This window comes from Podarcis tiliguerta, assembly GCF_965153285.1.
Source record: "Podarcis tiliguerta genome assembly, chromosome: 4".
Taxonomy (NCBI): Eukaryota; Metazoa; Chordata; class Lepidosauria; order Squamata; family Lacertidae; genus Podarcis; species Podarcis tiliguerta.
Genome location: NC_139537.1, coordinates 48,693,384 through 48,713,574, shown reverse-complemented (window position 1 = coordinate 48,713,574; position 20,191 = coordinate 48,693,384).

Here is a 20,191-nt window from a genome sequence, read left to right as displayed (position 1 = left end):
TGCTGGTAATACATCATGTTGGACATTAGACAATATTAGCTTGACAGACAGTATCCAGAATCTGGAAGACCCTTCGGAAAGGATTTGTGGGACTGTTGAATTGCTACTGTGTTGACTAGCTTTGTGCTAGCAATATTTCTGAAAGTAAAGGTAAAGGGTAATGGGACCCCTGATCATTAGGTTCAGTCATGGGCAACTCTGGGGTTGGGGCACTCATCTCGCTTTACTGGCCGAGGGAGCTTCCAGGTCATATGGCCAGCATGACTAAGCTACTTCTGGTGAGCCAGAGCAGCGCACAGAAATGCCGTTTATCTTCCCACCAGAGTAGTACCTATTTATCTACTTGCACTTTGACATGCTTTCAAACTGCTCAGTTGGCAGGAGCAGGGGCCAAGCAATGGGAGCTCACCCCGTCATGGGGATTTGAACCGCCGACCTTCTGATCGGCAAGCAATAGGCTCTGTGGTTTAGACCAGAGCGCCACCCGCGTCCCTTCATTTCTGAAAGTAACCTTATGCAAATTCAGCTCTGGGATCCAAAACAGTTCACTTCAGACTGAGCCAACCCTGTGTTACTAGAAATTTCACATCAGATTTTCATTTTTCTTTTTCCTCTACTTGTGGTTTAATGCATTCTTCTCAGTGGATTTTGTTGTGAGCCACGCTTACGTTGCATTGTAGCTATGGCTTCACCTTAGGTCTCAGGTGCAATGTCATTTTAAATTGAGAGATAAAAAATGACATGGAGCCCTTGTAGTCCATGCTTTTCTTTGAAAGCCCATCTGGCCCTAATTTGAGCAATATAAATAGATTTGTACCTTTTGCCTTTCCTGTCACCGCAGAGAGCTTGTGTGACACTTGGCAATATATCCTGGGCCTAAACATAAGCATCTATATACTAAACACCATTCACACTTGACAAGAAATTTGTGCTTTGGAATAGAGAGAAGCCATCTTTATATAAATAGGATGTTTGCACTGGGGTTTTTCAATCAAAACAAAGTGGCAAATAATAATCTTACCTTTCACAGTAAGCAATGTGCTGTCCTGGATAAATAAAAAAACCTGTGATGCTTACATGCAAGACCTACAGCACAAAAATTTTACCAGAGTCTTGAAGATGATTATAGAAGAGCTGGCTGTGTTTTGACAGGGTGCGAGTCTCAGTGCCTCTTTCTGTAGCAGGCTGCAATGTCTTTTCTTTCTTCATGCAGACATGGCTATGGTTATTGATGCATTTGTAGCGTCTAGGCTGGGTTATATGATGATATTTCTGTTGAGATCCTTACAAAACACAACAGCTAATTTCCTGAGAAGAAAATTAACCCTCACCCTGGGCCACCAGGAACACGATTCACTAGAACTTCAGAACTGCATGACCTTATTGTAGCTCAGTTCAAGGCCATGGCTTAGAAACCCCTAAATGTCTTTATTAGGTCACATCTCAACAGGGATGTTGCAAGGAGCCAGATTCATGGTGTTAGCATTAGCAGCATCAAGTACCTTATGGATTGACTCTCCTAATATCTACTATTCTAGGCCCAATCACCAACATGGCCTTTTTGGTGGTGTTTCTCCATTTGTGGGATGCCCTCTCTGCTGAGGTCCATCTGCCCCCCTCACTACTGACTTTCTGGAGAATTCTAAAGACAGTCCAGTTTACCCAGGCTTTTGATGGCCAATTGAAATCAGTAACTATGGGGGTATGTAATCTTTTGCAAATGTTTTCACATGGTTTTAGTTGCTTTAAATGCATTTCAGTTTAAGTTGGATTGTTTTAACATTGTTATATTTGCTGCCTGAGTTGAATGACAAGATGGCACATACACCCATTCCAGGTTCAATTCCAAATACAGTTGAATCTGACTTCAGTACAGTGGTACCTCGGTTTAAGAACTGAATGATTTATGAACTCCACAAAACCAGAAATAGTGTCCTGGTTTGCGAACTTTACCCCTGTTAAAGAACGGAATCCGAACGGTGAAAGGGCATCGGTGGCAGGAGGTCTCATTGGGGAAAGCACGCCTCAGTTTAAGAACGGACTTCCGGAATGGATTAAGTTCGTAAACCGAAGTACCACTGTACTGATGACGGGGTAGCATCCACCAACATACCTGAGTCCAGTAAGCTATCCTACCAGAAGCAGAGCAGACCACATGGCACATACATTTCTGTCTCCAACACACTGGCACCACTCCCTCCTTTAGCACCTGCCTCTTAAGGCAACTGCCTCCTGATAGGGAGATCCCAAGCCCTAACTTTGAGCTAAAAAACTCCTTTAACAATGACTATTGGTGCACTAAATTCTGGCATGAAAATCTCGAGAATAGGCATTCTCAGTAGTTGCTCTGCATTATGAAAGCTATATAGCTTGGAAATTTGTGACTGCTGTAGCCTGAGCATATTTCAGAAGCAATATAAGGTCAGATCTAACCACCACATTTTCCATATGGCGGTGTCTTGGGGTGGGTGGATGAAACACCCCCACAGTGGGATTCTCCATACAGCTAACGCTACCACATTTAGAGCTATGTGATTCTTCTGTTGCCAGGAATATGCTGCCCTGATGTGGAAACTCTCCATGCAATCTGAGCCACACTTTTCATCAAGGTACTTCAGCCACTGCGCTAGCAGGGGATCGACCAAGTGCAGGGAGAGATCACACAATCCCTGGGAGGCCAGAGCAGAAAGCGGGAGGGAAAGGGAAGTGGATTTAAAGTGGTGGGAGGCCCCCACTAAGAACTTGGCTTTGGAAATAATTCTATGGGTAGCCCTGAGAATGACTACAATCTTAACCTTTTCTATTATGATCCATTCTCATGACCTTCTGCAATTCTCCTGGAACAGCAGTGTCTTAAATTGTTACAGCGTGCATGCCTTTAAAAGCAGCTTTGTTAATAGTTGCCAAGGTGTTAGAGGAAAATCCCACCAACACCCACCATCATGGTTTGCATTAACAGATACATTTCCCTGCCTTTGCTCTTTTTGCCTCTGTGTTTCTCCTTCTAAGGAGTAGGGAATGTAACATCCTCTTATTCTGAGTTATACTGAGACTGCAATCCTTTCTGAAGTGGAAGGGAAAACAGCTGGAATGGTAACAGGAACTGAAACATCCATAGAGATTTCATTTCTATGGAATTTCCACTGGGAAATCCCCAATAGCTCCTTGGGATGTTTAGCTTTCAGGGATAGAGAAGATAGATGCATCCAAGTAGCAATGGCAAAATTCAATCAATACAAATGGTTCTATATGCAGATCACATTCTTTTATTGGGGGGGGATTTAAAATCTTTTAGTAGTAGCAAAGAGTTTAATTAGTTCCCCAAAGGAACATGGGAACGTTTGTAAAGTAAACCAAATGATTTTAAAGTTGTTAATAACAGTGGTGCTATTTTTATTTTATTTATTATTTTATTGCATTGATTTATATTCTACCTTTGAGGATATAAATCCTTCCAAAACAGCTTATATATTTTAAAAACACATGGAATTCAACATCATGCTAAGACAATCATTCGACCAGCACAAGCAGTCCTGCTTGCCAGATGAAATGTTCCCCCCCTTCCCTCCACCTGCACACTTTCCTCGGGGTCCTCACAGCCCTCTAGAACAGATTGGAGGGGCATAGGGGAGCAAAGAAGGGAATGCCCCATAGCAGTAGAAGAGACCTTGCAACAGCTTCCATTCGCTTTCATTAGCTAGTTGAAGCCAGCCCTTAAGGAAGAATTCTTACATACTGAAGTCATCAGGATCCTTCCCATAGAGCAGTTGATAGCCCTGCAGGGTGGGGGGAGTTCAACTAGAGCAGTCCCTCCCCACTCTTTTTCCTGGACCCATTGCCACAGGATGGTTGAAGGTACATTACCCTGTTGAAGTAGACAGGGGAAATTGTTCTTTAGATTCCAGAGTATTCCATATAAAAGCTAAAGAGACCTTACAATACCAGCTCTCATATAATTCCACTGGGCTGCCTGCTTGCCACTGAGATCAATTCAAGGTTTTGGTTTTGAAATATAAATCCCTTAAAATCCTATGCACACTTACCTGTAGGAACATCTCACCAAATTAAATGGAATTTACTTCTAAGTAATCATGTCTAGAATAGTGCTCCCCATTATGTTGTTTTCCTGTGAACTTAACAATATATGCTATTGATTTTGAAGGTAAAGGTAATAACATCTGCTGGATCTGAAGCACTAATGTGTGGCTATCCCATTATCTAGCTGGAGCTGTATATAAAACCAGGAGAAAACTCAGCCAAGAAGAATGACATAATCAGAGCTTAGTTGGGGATAAATACAGATAATTTTTGGCACCAGCAAAGTCTGCCTTAGCAACCATATTTTACGACAATGATTTTGTACTAGTGAGAAGAATAAGTAAATGGCCAATGGGCCATTTGCAATCTAGATCTAGTGCAGGGGTGCCAACTTGAATAAAATATTGGGGGAGGGGCAAGCAAGTCCCACCCCACATCAGTCACAAGACACAGTGCACAGACCCCATTTGAATGGCAATTCCCATCAACTTTTGAGGGGGCACACCCCTCAAATATTTTAGGGGAGCAAAGGGACCTTGGCCCCTAAGAATTAGCTCCTATCTAGTGTGCGCGTTTGTGTGAATGAGCCATTTATTACATTTAATGAGGTAATAGAAAAGGTGGGCAGTCGTTTCCCTTTCTTTTTTGTTCCATTCAAATTAGAAATTATTTATTACCAGGTCATGAACTAACTTTGAAACGTCTTCCTGCTATGAAGCTTTAAAAGAGCCTATTGTCTAAAATGTAGGCAGTTCTACCAGGTGATATAAAATATAAGCAATTATCGGAGCACTATTTTGAAATGCACTTCACTGAATTATGTGCAGGTTCAGTCCTAAGTATACTTTAAACATGTCACTGAAATAAACTTTCTACACAATTTGGTTTCAATATACCTGCCAGCTTAGGGGAGGAAATGAATACCAACGGCCGTGGGAGTTGCTGGAGAATTGCTTGAGAAATCAATCTGTAGAGGCCTCTTTTTTTCCACATATGGGGGAGTTACCAAAAAAAAAATTGGCATACCATTTTCAATATTTTTAAGGATGTAATCTGTTATGAAAACCCATGCTATTCATTATTTTGTTGGCTTATTCAGAAGAGAGAGTGAGAACAAAACATCAGGTGTTGGTTAGCAATTCATTGCTGACAGTCGGAATCCTATTGGCAACATTGTGAGGGGCGGTGACACCTTTGCTGGGATGAATAGCTGAGAAAAGTGTGACACATTGCTTCAGTGAAGATGTTTGTTCATTTTAGACAATTGGTCTCCTTTTATTAGAGATAGAGATGAACCTGAAGATAATCTCATAGCAAAAAGGGATAGCTATGATTTCATATTCTTTTTGAAGTGAATTTTCATGTGATTTTAACATTTATTTACTGCATTTATATCCCACCTTTTTCTTTAAGGCGTTCAAGGTGGCATACATGGTATTCCCTCTCCCCATTTACTCCTCACCGCTGAGAGGCCATGACTGGCCCAATGTTACCCAGTGAGTTTCATGGCCAAATGCAGATTTGAACCCTGGTTCTCTGGGTCCTAGTCCAACATTCTAACCACTATACAACACTTGGTCTCTATTAATAGAGTATTAATACTGTGTGGTCAATGATATCAATTTTCTATGGTCCTGCTTCTCTTTCAATTACATTGCTTGCCTTTTAAAACTAAATAAGACCTTTGGGGGGGGGAGGGGTGGAATACAAAATATTTGGAGATCAATATTGCGTTGCTGGTGATCATTAACATCACAAGTACTGTCATGTAGTAATGTTTACTGAACCATCTTCCAAATGCCAATGGCAGTAGCAATTATAATGCTTGGGAGGAGGAATCACATATTTCCACTAACTATAGATTGTGCTATGGAAATATGATAAGCACACAAAAAAGTGCTGCCTGAAAGGAAAATATCAGACTCCCCAACCAGGCACTCCCTGTACTAAAAGATCATGTGGGTCACCCTTTTAGGAAATTGAAATTTCCCACCCACGGTTTAAGGGTGCTTCCCAGTTACTCCTATTTTGTCACTAATTCAAGTGCATGGTGGTAAAATATAATCGCACAATTAAATGGGATTTGGTACTCTAACACAACAAACCCACTTCCACACACATGGAGCATTAAGCATTAAGGAATGTGCGGAATAACAATTGCTTGATGTGATCTTGTGTACCCTCCCTGAAAACAAATCAAAATGAATGTTCAATGAACAGCCAATGTTGTATAACCTCCCAGTAAACTTTGTGCACAGCAATTAGGCTGAAAGTTCAATAAACAGGCCATCTGGAAGTGACCTAAGTCCTCCTACATGTGTAACAGTTAGTTAGATCAGTCCTGCTAAAGTTTCAAAGATATGTAAATTATGCCCAAGTATAGACTTTGGATCCTTAGAAAACAAATCAGAATGACATTTCCCAAAAGATCAAGGACTGCATTCAAACACAGCCAGCTTTTCAGGGTCCTCTTCATTCAGTGATGTTGCAAATGTCTTCCGAGCACCATCTGTTGAGTCTAAAAATGAGCTGTGAGGCTCAGCTAGAACCTGTCAAATGTAAAGCAGCTATTCAGGAGATACTGGAAAGCACCAAAGAGCATTTATGAGTCACTGAAGTCTATCACAGCTTGAAGAAATGGAACACAACAGAGTTACAAATAATAATGGCCAGGGATTTCAATGACATATTGCAATTCTAGTCTCTCTTCTGAGAAGCACTTTGCAGTATTTCCTGCCCCCTGCCCCCACTTCTGGTACTGGCTTACCTGAACAGAAGAAATTTCAAAAAGTAAGAATCTATATTCACTGGCATAAAGCAGTAGGGAAGTAAATTAAACAGTTTGCATTACAGTTGCGAAGAATCACTCAGATGAACATGAATTGAACTTTGAACTGAACATGAAGCAAACTGGTTCATTTTATACTAGTTTGGACACAAACTACAGTTAGCTCCTTTTGGGATGTGTTGAACTCGAACTATCAATATTCCTTCGTGTTGTGTTAAGTTTTAAATGGTGAGAAAGAACTGTATGCCGACATACTGCTCCAAATCTCATCAACACAATACTCCTGCTATTTCCCGAGTTAGCGGGGTTCCAAATTGTGTGGGGGTTTTCTAGAAACAATTAACACAGAAATGAGCGCTAAACTTCTACTAGACTTCCAGAAGTACTTTTACATCATGTAAAAGATCGCATAGAATGCAAAAATGAACAGGCAAGGGAACATCGTGAAATCAGACAAAAGTGCAATCAAAATGGTGCCTAAGAGAAACTTCAAATGCCAGCTCCCCTTCCTAATAAATCAATGATTCAAAAAGACACCTCATTTCACTTTTGATCAATCCAGACATTCATTGCTTTTTGGTTACTCCTAATTATGAAACATCTGCAATCACTGAAGAATAAGCCACTATCATTTGTTTTGCTATAAAATTTGATTAATTACTGTTTCTTGTGCAACATGCATGTCCTCATTGTCATTAAATCCTTTTGCAAAGATATCAAAGCACAGGTGTCCTTTTTTATTCTTTTACACAATTATTCCACACTAGGCAAACACTGAGGGGGTGGGGAATACCATAATGTTTCATTTAAAAGTCTGATCTGAAGCCAGTTAGAAGATGTAACTGCAACTCACAAGCCTCCTATTGCCTGAACTCAGAAACCTCACTCAGAATCACCAAGAATTCTGTCTATTCAAGAGAAAGGAAGGCAGCAATACCTTAAGATACCCTCAGAATCAGTCTGTGGAGCTAATCATGACAGAGTTCAAACCTCAGATGAAGACAAGAATAAATGACCTGTTGATTGAGAAGATAGGTAGCTAGGGTTGCTTTTAAGAACTAAAGACACAACCTGTTCCTCCTTTAAGGAGATAAGAGCAATTTATATACAGCTCCCAAGTGATACCCCATTCTAATATGGCTCAGGCCTCCTCAGCTGCAACAGCTGAATGTTATCAACCAATGTTGTCATTTTGTACATCTCTTTTCCATATGAATGTGCTGGAAGCAGCCCATGATAGAACAAACAAGAACAGGATGGCAGTACATATCAAAGCATAACAAGTTGTTTATTGCATTTGTATCCCATCCTTCCTGCAGGAGCCCAAGGCGGGGACTGTAATCCTATACACACTTATGCAATCCACTCAGAACTAAGCCCTACTGAATTCATTGTGGCTTAATTAGTGGAATAAGAACTGGTGTCTTACCTGGGAGTAAGTACATTAAATTTAATGTGACAATTTTAAAAAAAAGACATCCCAATGGATAAATAATAAAACTAGAAAAAAGCAAGCAACTAAGGAACTGGGAACTTTTCTTGGAAATAAAAGAGAGAGGTTATTTGGGGGCCTCTTTTTTTAAAAGGTAGCCATTTTTAGTTTTGATGGTGCATAGTGAATTATTCACAACCTCTGATTTCCAGTTACTAATATTTTATATTTGCTTTATTGATTTGTCTTATAAATAATAAACTCTGTAATCTTGTTAAAAAGCAGCGTGAACCTTAAATCTGTGACATAAACCTTGATTTACAACTTTCATGTTTTGAAGGCAATCCTCTGATGGAAAAGTTCCTATGTGAGGAAACAGTAGGATCAGATTTTTTATTTTATCTTTTGCTATACTATATTAAGTGCTGCTAAATAAATCATGCATGTATTATTAGTGTTTTACTGGCTTTCTTCATAAAGTCAAAACAAATCAGGTGTTTAGAAATCCTCTTTGTTGGCAAATCATTTGTGGTGAAGCAATCCTTTATGTTAGTGGAGAGAAGTTAATGAGTGGAGAAAAGTAGAGAAAATATACCAGTTTATATTTATATTGAGGAAATACAGAGTATGAATACTGGTATGTTTAGAATTTCCTATTGGGTGACTACTTTGAAACTGGAGCTGTGAAAAAAAGAAATTTGCTGTCTCTGCTATCTCCATGAACACTCTGGGGCATAGGGAGCAGCAGGAGTAATGGTCTAGGAGACTGAGGCAGGGAAGGCCCACAGCCCAGCCCACTAGCTGGCCAGGTGGGTCTCATGAGCTCTGGAAGGAGGGGTGTGATTCTTCAGCTGGAGGAGGCTTGGAACAGGTGTGGGTCACATGCCTCATCAAGTCCAGATGCTAAGGGAAGCAGAGCTGAGATGCTGTGTTTACTGAACTGCCCATGTTGATGGACCTTGGCTTGGCTGCTCCTGGACCTCTATGGGACTGTGCTTCAGGTTTGACTCTGGACTGTATCCTAACCAACCTTAGACTGCATTTCCTGATCTTTGGACTTTGTTTGTGTGGCTTCACCCTTGGACTTTGAACTTAGGACTTGACATACTGACTTGTTGCCAGGTAGGCCATGGGTTCAGAACACATAGCTGCCCCTCCCTGATACTGATTTTCATGGTGTTGCCACACTTGCCTGGGGCTAAGGCACACACTGGTGAACCTGTGTTTCCTTGTGGAGTTGTAGTCAATGCACAGAACATAACTTCACTATGGAATTTGTTGCAAAAAGATGTGGTGATGGCCACCAATTCAGAAAGCCTTAAGAGGGCTTACACAAAGTCATGGCGCATCATGCTGGCTTCCAGTCACGAGGCCTACATATTTTATCCTTGAGCATCAGGAGGCTGAGGCTAGGGTACAACTTTGAGCGCACAAAACACACGCCCTACACTTTCAAAGGCATTGGCTTCTGGAAGATGAAAACTAAGTAACTTACGTTATAGATGGTTTTGAAAGGAGGTATTAGACAAAGTCATGGAGCTTAAGACCATTGATGTCTCCTAGTCATATTTGCCATCTAAGTGGCAGAGTGCTTCTGAATACTGGTTGCTAACCATAGCAGCCAGCAGGATGCCACAGCCAAGGCTGTGCTGCTCTCCTGGCTTCCCAATGCCGTGCATTTCTGGCAGTTGCCAGCTATGCCATTTCTTCTCTTGCAGTGAAGAGTTCAGCATACTGTACCTGCACTGTCCCCAATGCCTTGCCCATCCTCCTCTCAATAACTGGCAGCGACATGGTGTTGGGAAGCCAGGAGGCCCCACTTGTTCACCCAATGGCTAGAGCACAACAGTGAGAGAGGGCTGTTGCACTCATGCCCTGTTTGTAGGCATTCAATAGGCATCTATTTCACTACTGTAGGAAATGACATGCTGGCCTGTAGGTTTCTGGTTTAATCCAGTAGGGCTCTTCTTATGTCCTATAACCCTATTAGATACCAACCATCCTGTCTAATGTGGAAAGAGGAAACAACTGGGACTGAGGATTTCCTCCGTGGGGCAATCCAAACCAAGCAACTAATCAGGCTTATTCAGAGCTCCCATGGTGGAAAATAATGGTGTGAATCACCTTTCTAACAGACTTTCCTCACTTTTTTGGTGAAAACCACTGACTCCAAATTTCTGGGAATATCTTTGTACTTTGAAACTAAAAGTTTAAGAAGCCACTAGACATCGGTACTATGCTGCCTAAATCAGCTACTGAGAACACCCTTTATGAAATGAATGACAAGCTTTTAACAAATACAGCTATATTTTGACACCAGACAAATTAGTGTCCATAACAGACGTCTTAACATCTAGAAACATTCAAAATGTAGCAATTACATTTGTCATATCCTAATTGCATTATTGCCTCAAAATGAGCCATCTATTTTCCTTCTGAGAACATTTTCAAAGCAGACCATTGAGCAATTTCTCTGCTTTATGAATAATCGGTCCTTCAAGTTTGCCTCCAATGTGAGGTCAAAGCTGTTTTTATGCACTCTGAACAGCTGAATTTCTCTCTGCTTATGTAATTCAGATGTCGGCCTGCCTGAAATACTTCATCACAATTCTGACTGCCAAGAGAGGCGGCAAGTGGTTCTAGCAATATATAATGTAACCTAAAGTGACTGAAAATGGCATTTCCCCCCCTTTTATTTGAAACGACTTATGTGTTGGCTAAACAGAATTAAATAATAACCTAACTGTAGTATTATGAAATGCTTAATGACTGAATTTTGTTTAATGGCGGGTTGCTATATTACAATGAATAATGTCTGAATCTTGGTCGTGCTTTAAAGGAACACATACAGTCAGTCAACATAGCTTTTCTTGCTAAAGAGGTGTAATCCACTAAAATTACTGAAGGATGAGATTCCCCAAACTTGCTCTGATTGCTCTTGTTTAGCAACCAGCTGAAATTACTGATTAAGCTCCTAGTCATCTGAGCAGAAGATCTCTAACAATAAATTACAGAGTTCATGGTCTGCTGCTTGTTTTGCCTATTATTATTATTCACTTGTAGCAGGGATGTTCTGGCAGAGAATTTCAACCTCTTGCAGAGGGGCTTGCCATCTTGTTGTCTTACTTTACTGAGTAGGAATCTGCCCTACTCAGATTCCAAAACTTTCTCATCTGATTAGGGTGGATCATGATCTGGATCAGATCAATGACCCACTTCAGAATCTGCAATGCGGCAGATTCATTTATGAGGTGATCAGGAGGTTGTGCTCTGAGAGGCAACCCCCACCCACCCCAAATTCTTTTAAAATGTGTGTCCACGTGAGTGGCTAGCAACATGGGGACAGCCATACAATTCCCTCTGGTGAACACCAAGTCTGCATCTGTATTGGAATTGTTTTTAGATGTTGTAATTGTTTTGTGTGTCTGCTTCCATTCCCTCGGGAAGAAGAACGGGATATAAATTTAATCAATCAGTCACTAAGTCCTGTTACTCCCAGGGGAGATGCTCTAAACGCATTGGCAGTGTGCATGTGCTGAATGCAGAGCAGGTAGGTTTGGATTGCTCTGTAAATGATATGAGGAGATTTATAATTTAAAATTTTGATACTTGAAATCTTGATAATTGATATGTTGACATGTTTTAACTTACTCTTGCATTGTCTTGGTGGTCCTTTGTAATTTATTTTTAAGGCCATTAGTCACAGACGATAAAAATCTGTCTTTCCGAATACTCATCGTCACTGCTATAATCATGGGAATCACTACAAAGCATGCTTCAGACACTTCGTATCACCGATATACCCATATGGTTTTGCCTCCAGTTCAGAATACAATTGTATTTGAGCAGGAATGAACAATCCAATGTTGAATGTGCATTACATTCAATATTTGGAACGACATACATATATGTGGGCTCTGCGCATACTTTCTATAAATATCTAATTCCCAAAATAGCTAAACTAAACCTCCTCCAGAACTATGTTAATACTGCTTTTCATAGAATAATGATCCTTAGGTTCCTGACTTCCTTGTGTAAGTATGATGTACTTAAAAAACAACACACAAATTGGCAGTAAAACATTTTGAGCTATTTGAATGGCCCCAGTCTTGTCAATCAAGGCAAAAAAGGATAACTTTTGGTGCTACACATTGTATACCGTGGATGATCAATTTCCCTAAATCTTTCTATTTTGACCCCTATTTCCATTCACTTACAATTGGGCCCAGATGTTCCTATTTTTAAGTCTTTTAGACGAGGCTTGGAGCCTGTTTCTGATAGCAGAGGCAGCTATTAAGCATCTAAATTTGACAGTGATTGACATTAGTAACAAGTACATTGCTTGTTTTTAAGGCTGAAATCTTCATTTTAAATATGTTTTCAGTGATACCTGGAAGTGCACCAGGACCGCAGGTTATCCCTAAACTACAGTTAAAGATCCACTTTTCCTTAGGGAGCTATAGTTCTAACATCACTCAAACGATGAAGAACTGTGTTAACTTTGAATTTGGAATGAGCTAAAGAAACGTTAAATAATATTTATGAGATTTTTAATCAGTTGTCAATGGGCAGGTTTTCCTGTGTTGAGCACTTGGGGTCAACTCCAAGTTTTGGAAAGGACTTGGATGGAATGCTGTCTGTGAGCCCACCTCCCCCTTGTTACTATCAAACTGCCCATTACCTTGCCCTCTCCTGTGGGCTCAGTCCATTCAGCTGCCCACGGGGAGGGGGGGTGGAGCATGAATAGAGTGCTGCTACCACTGTTTGTTGCTGTCACCTGCAAAGGTCCATGTTAGAGTAAGGACCCCATTGCTGACTCCTGGAGCCTCTGCTGCAACATGAACCCTAGAAGGTGCCCAATGATCCAAACACCTGATGCTGGCCTTGTAAATATTCCTAAGTACTCGATAGATGCCATTCTTAAATACTTTGTTCCTGTGTAGAGAAATGCATTAGTTGTCAAGTATTCTGCGGGGAATTTTTAAATGTGTTCTGGGAATGAACCAAAATTTTCTGTTTTGCATGCCAAACCAGCTGCATTGATCATCTTAATAAACAAGTGCTATTTTCTTCCCTCTTAAATTTTCTTACAGACTCGAACTGTCCCTCCAAACACAACAGGAAGGGAGTCAGACATCTTTTGGCTTTTTGCTGCTCATCCAGATTGCATTAGGTTTTCACAATTTTTCCATAAGAACTTCCTTGTGGAAGGTGGGGAGAAATATTTTCCTCTCCTGTTTCTTAGAATCAACAACATGCTTGTTACCTGGAAAACAGTTTGGAAGGGCTTAACCAAGACCACAATTGTAATCATATGGTCAACCAGTGGCCTTTTAAAGAGTTCCACTGCACACCTATTTTTCTCTTTCACCAAAACTGAGTGTGGGTATTCACCAGTAAATGGCCTCTAGTTGTTGTGCCAGTGTAGAACAGACAGAAAACAACAACTGTTTTCTGCTTGATTCTGCTAAATTTATGTGTTGTGAAATATTTGGTATGTATAAATGCATGCGCCATGATGAATCTGGAGCAGCAAAACCAGACTCCTTTATCTGTCCCAGCTGCAATAAAACATATATCTCCCATTATTGGTTTCTACAGCCACAGCATGTGCTGTAACTCTCCAATGGTTTACTTTAACCCCAATGGTGCACTATTCCATTGCTTCTTGAGACTGATGGATGCCAACAATTATACATCATAAATTCATCATAAATGTACATCATAAATTCACAGATCTAGTTCTGTGCTTTGAAGTGATCAAGAGCTTATGTGATTGAAATTTAGAGTGAGGAGTGCAGGACACTGAATGACCACAGAGTTGAATGTAGGGTGCCCACATGTAGACCCATGCTCCCTGCTATTGAGCTGACAGGCTGATTTCAGGCAAGTAACTCCATATAACCTATCCCACAGAGTTAAAGAGATTTGTGATGCATTAATTTTTGTACACTAAAAAACAGTGCTCATTAGGCGTTTGGGGGCAGCAGTGGCAGATCTTGGCATCTCAGATTTCAGTGGCACCCTATGTGATGCCAAAATTTGTCATTCCATCCCTGTCCCCCCATTGCCTTCCATTCAACATCATAGTTGGGGAGTCCCCTGCGGGACCCCCAAATCTCCATGCCCATGACTGAACAGGTCATGCTCCATTAAATCTGGCTCTGCATACAGTTCCATAATATCATAATCAGGAGAGGTTGAGCATGATCTAGACTATTGTTTGGATGCTGTGGTGGACTGAATGAGGGCCAATAAACTGAGCTTGAAGCCTGGGAAGACAGAGGCACTGTCAGTGGGTCATTTCTGTATTGAGGAGATTGGCCAGTTTGTGGTTGATTTGAAATAGCACTTGCTCCAATTTCTTTGTTCAAAAAGCACTACGCTCAGCTGAGAAGGCATAACCTTGCCTCTGAAATATCTGTTTCTATTTTTTCTGAAATCTGATTATGAAAGAAAAGTCTTGTGTAGGTTGAAATCTTGCAGTCAATATTTAAAGATTTGCTAGTTTACTAAATGGTATAATCTCATTTGTCCAATATAGGGGATTTTTTTTCTTTCCTTTTAAAAAAGATTCTCACTAAATCGGGTTTTCTACATAAACTGAACAGTGTATATGGATTTATTCTACTTTTATATTGATCACAAAACATAAAGAGCAGATCCCATGATCAGGTGGGTGTTTTGCTATATTTCTCCTTCAGTACACAAAAACAAGTAGGCGAATTGCAATTAGCATCTTCCTAGCCTGACGTTGCATTAATAAGTGCTGATGCAAAGTTATCATCTCATATTGATGCAGTCAAATGGAAAGGAGATACAAGGTCATGAAATGGAGATGGAAATCTCAATGCAGCAGCACGAAACTAACCCCACCAGGTTTTTTACCAGCCTCATCAGCTTCTTAGGAAGCTACCTCACATAAAGCCAGACCAGGGTCCCTCTCACTTAGTCTAGCCTACAGTGACTGGCAATGGTTGCCATGAACCAGGGCTAGGAAACATTGCAGTGCACAAGACTCAAATAAGGATGGGGTTTGGGCTACTTCCTCAGTGAGAAAGCCTCCAGTACTTCCAATAGGATGGCACAGTCCTGCAGCCATAGTCTTGACTGTTTCCTCTGCAGTATCTCTTTCCCTCCAGCCTTGCAGGGGCCAAAGGATTCAAAATAAAATGAGGGCCATTTAACCCACAAACCAACTCCTCCTGGGAGGTGAAGCTCATTGCATGTCAGGCCATGTCAGCCTACATAAGTCTGCAACTGGATCTAGTCCTCTGAAGAGATAACCTCTCTTGTATGTGACTTAGCATGGACCATTGGAGTTGGCCAAGCTCTGTTTGACTCAGCCTCGTGTTCCAGCTGTCTGTGTCCCATGTTGAGCCTCAAGAGCCCACGGAACTAGAGAGCAGCACTCCAGCATGTGCTTTGCCATTTGCCCTCCAAAGCTTCCCCTCAAAGACATGAAGCATTTTCCATGCAATGCTGGCTGTCCTCAGTAGTGACAGTTGCAGCCAGAAGATACTCTGTGCAGGCCAAACCTGCATTGGTTTCTATCAGTGCCCAATGTGGAGTGCAGAGCAGGAAAGGGGGCATTCTAGGAATACAAAGAGGACTGGAAACTCAAGTTGAAAAAACAAATTGGACACCACAGTTCATTCACTGTCAGATTTTGGGGCATAGATTGAGTGCCAGTGCTACATCTAAATTGTTTCAGTCATTAACAAACTAAGCAGGGCGATCAACTGAGGTGCGATTGTATCAGACAGTCTGAAGTAATCCCAGACCCTTCAATCAAAACCAGCTGCTCTGCCATGCAGCTGCTGTCCAGCTTCTGTTGCAATCACTAACCACTCTTATTGACTCAAGCAATGAGGAAGCAGCAATTTGAAAGCCCCGCTTAAGAAATCCTGCTTATAACTTGGGAACTTTGACACATGCAATAGGAAAGAAATGATTAAGAAATGATGATGGGTTGTTTTAAGGATTTCCAAAGTGAAGAAAGAAATTAAGTCACCACCGAGAAAGGGAAAAACAATCACGACCACCTAGTGCTGATGAAGGCCCAGACACCTGCCTTTAATTGAGTGCTTGCAGAAAAACAGTAAAAGCCTGGTTTTTAATTTGTAATGAGGTTTGACTGGCCTTGACATAAGCTGTGAGAATGGCTGTGGGGGCCATTTGTCAAAAAGGAACAAGGATGTTCTGTTCTGCAGTTTTGTGCTGAAGTCTGGTGTGTGGAACTAAAGGAAGGGCTAACATGACCTAGGATTTGATTTTTGACATACTACATCACAAACTCACAGCCATGTTGCCTCCAATGCCGCAAAGAGAACTGTACTAGCGCAACCTACAGATTGGTGTTGTATAGGAAGAGTCACAGCCTGTGTAGATGCTACCTATTACATTATCACAGATATGAATGCTACCACTAAATGATGAAGCACAATAGCATCTCCCCCTCCTGTCATTTCCAGCAAACGCTATTCAGAAGAGTTGTTGCCTCCAACTGTGGAGGCAGAGTATAGTTTATGAGGTAACTGGAGTGTTTGAGTTTTTGATTATTGATGATTTTGGAGATGATTCTGGCTCTGTTCCCCTGAATCAGAGGTTCCAGCTTCTAGTCCCCACCCAAAGACAGTTAAAACATGTTACATCATTTTAGATATAAAAAAAGGGTTAGCCTATTTCATTTCAGGTTGCTAAAGGATATATTTCCATAAGACAGTTACCCTTTTCCTATTGCTTTATTTTTCAAAAGCCACAGCTCCTCAATTTGTTTTTCAAATTGTCAGTGCATTAAAAGCTCAAACGGTTCTTTCATCACACTTCCTATTATTCAAAATTAATCTTTATACCATGCTTCCATTGACATTATTAATATTAATGATCAAAAGCTCAGTATAAAGAGAGAGGTGCCTTCAAACAAGCGCCAGTGAAGCGTACAAATGAAATCTGTTTTGAAGGGCTCTTCAGAATCCTTTCATTTTCATTTATCTATTTATTTATGCAATAGTGCATGACAATTCCTGTTTTACGTTAAGTGCAACGAGGGGAGGGAAGCCTCAGAAGGGAGACAACTAGTCTTTGCCATCAGGTTGACAAAGACTGTTCATCTTGAAGTATCTGGTGTGAGTTTTCAGGTTCTCTTATATCAACTATTTTTGTAGAGGCCTATTCAAAAGCTTTCAAACATATTTTTTTGAAATGGCGAATGGCCTGCTTCTATTTACTTGTCATTTTACAGCGTGGTACAAAATGGGTTGGGGGTTATTTTTCTGGCGTTTTGAATGACACGTCCTAGAACTTTTATATACTGGATCTCGGAAGCGGCCTGCCTTGCGACATTTTGTAAACCCCTTTTACAATCGAGTGTATAAATTTTATGAAATAAATCACATGTCTCATACTGTATCTGGGGCTCTAGGCATCATGGAGGACAGGTTCCAAAAAAACCCCCCACTGCCACCAGATAAATCCATGGCCAAATAAACCATAGGTGAGCGAGAGGGACAAATAGGTATGTTCATCAGCACCAGTGCCAGGGAAATTGTCTTTCAGCACCGGAGAGTGCTGATGCCAGTCTTCCCTTCAGTGGCAAAAGACATGGCATCTGGCCAGTCCTTCTCTGGAGAAGTCTCCTTCTCTGGAGAATGATTGCAAGAATGTTCACACTGCTAGACTGTTGGGATGTTTAGGAGAGTTACACTTGAAATATCTGCAAAGGGGGATAAACATGTTAACAGAAATGTAAGTTTATTTGATTGAAATGTACGTAGGTTTATATTCATCCAGAGTTGAGGTCCAATAACCAAACACCACTACTCATATTGTACGTCTAATTATCACTTTCGGCAATAAAAAGTATTTTCCTGCCCAACCTGAACACCTAAAAATTATATCATGAGTTAAGGCGAAGGGACGTTTATGACTATTGTGCCACTAGAAGGGGGGTTCATAAGGGTTATTTATTTAACGTGAGTTTTTGCACAGATGGTGGCTTCTGTCTGTATTATGTTGGATAAGCTCTACAGTTATTTTTATACAGGATTTTTTTATTACTCTCTGTTTCACCATTCAGGTCTCTTAATGAGTGCTTCCTTTTTAACTGCAATAAAGCCTCTCTCTTTTCAGAGATTAGATTAGCATCCAGTGACCCTCCTTTGTTAGCGCCATCTGTCTAACAAAAGAAGAAGAAGAAGGTTCTGGTAGCTAGGGCTATAAACCAAGGGAGTCACTAGGACCTTCTGACTAACCATTTACAATTGTCATTAAGCTAAGCAGCCTTTAAATCATTTCGGCATCGCAGACAGCAATTTTGGTCTTTTCTCCCCATCCAAAGGGCATTAAGCCAGGATCTGATCAAAGAACAGTTTCCAAAGCTTAAAAGACTTGAAATGAACTTCCCTTGTTACAAAACTGCCGGCAAATAGAGAATCCCTTTATTAACAAATAAACATCAAAGGGCCGCTGAATCCATATTGCAGCAAATGAGTGATGGTAAAGCAACCTAATTATGAATTACTGGTAATTGCAAGAGATGTGGGTTACACTAACCTTTTTACCAAAGTCATTGCTTCCCCCAATGAATCCTTGGAAGGTTACTCTACCCCTCAGAGAGCTATAATTCCCAGCACCCTTAACCAACTAAAATTCCCATGATTCTTTGGGTGCAGCTGTGCACTTTTAAATGTATCGTCGGGATGTGACCAGAGAAAGGATAAGTCTGCAATTTTATATATACCTCCTAGTGACAACTCCATTGAACTCACTCTGGCTTACTTCTGAGTAGACTTGCATTACAATAGCACAATTAAACAATGATTCACTTTTCTTTTTATCATAACTTTCCTCCTCTGGAGCACAGAAAAAAACTGTTAAAATCAGTAATGAAATTATTGTGGGATAGAATCACAACAGCAAATGTTCTTCATCGACTGTGGATACAGTTGGTGTGTGGAGGGAGATCAGAGTTGCCACAAATCCTTTGTTGATCACATCTTGTTTGCATGTGCAAATGGATGCATGTATATAAATGTCTGCTCATGATTAAAATCATTTATATCTTGCTTTTCCTCCCTAAGGAGGTCAGAATAGTATATAGTGTACAATAAAAATAATCTGTCAAGAGATTTGCCATTGTGTGTCTGGATGTTCTTCAAATGCAACCTCATATAGAACATATTGCAGTAAGTATAATGCTGATGTAACTTAGGCATGGCAACATCTCTATTCTCAGAAGAAGGCACAGTAGGTGTATATACTTAACCTTGACAAAAGCATTCCTGGACACAACTACTAGCTAGGAATCCAGAAACAAGGCAGAATTCAGCAACTGCCCACCTAGTTTTTCAAGGAGAATGCAACCCCATACAAAACACTGAGCTGGCCTAGTGTTATGTCCACTTTGTGGCGTACATGAATCACAGTACTGTTGTCTCCATGTTGGAAGGTGATGGGCTATAATACAATAAGTGTTACAGGTGAGTTTGTGGTCTATTGAAGCTAATGCAGTACTGCTACCAGCTAATATGCAGTGACATATATGGAGATAGAGAAAATAAAGATAAAATATGATCTCCCCACTAGCAGCTCCATTTGTATTTGCAGAGGTTGTTAAGGACACACAAGGATGTTTCTGACAAAAAGGAAACAGTTGATGATGCTTAACTTTATCTCCACTCCTTTAACGAATAACAGGCAAAACACAGCTCATCTGGCTTTAAAAATGAACAGCCAGCCAATTGCTCTGACATATTTCAAAACATTTTTGTTGTGCACAAAAGGCAGGAACATGGAACATCACAGTGACCAAACATGCCAGGGAATTGTTCAGTAATCCACACACTCCTACATAATTGCATAATTCACAATTATGTGGCTGGTCCAGATGCTCTGGATGTTTAATTCTCCAAGCTCAAAAAGCAAAAACTTGT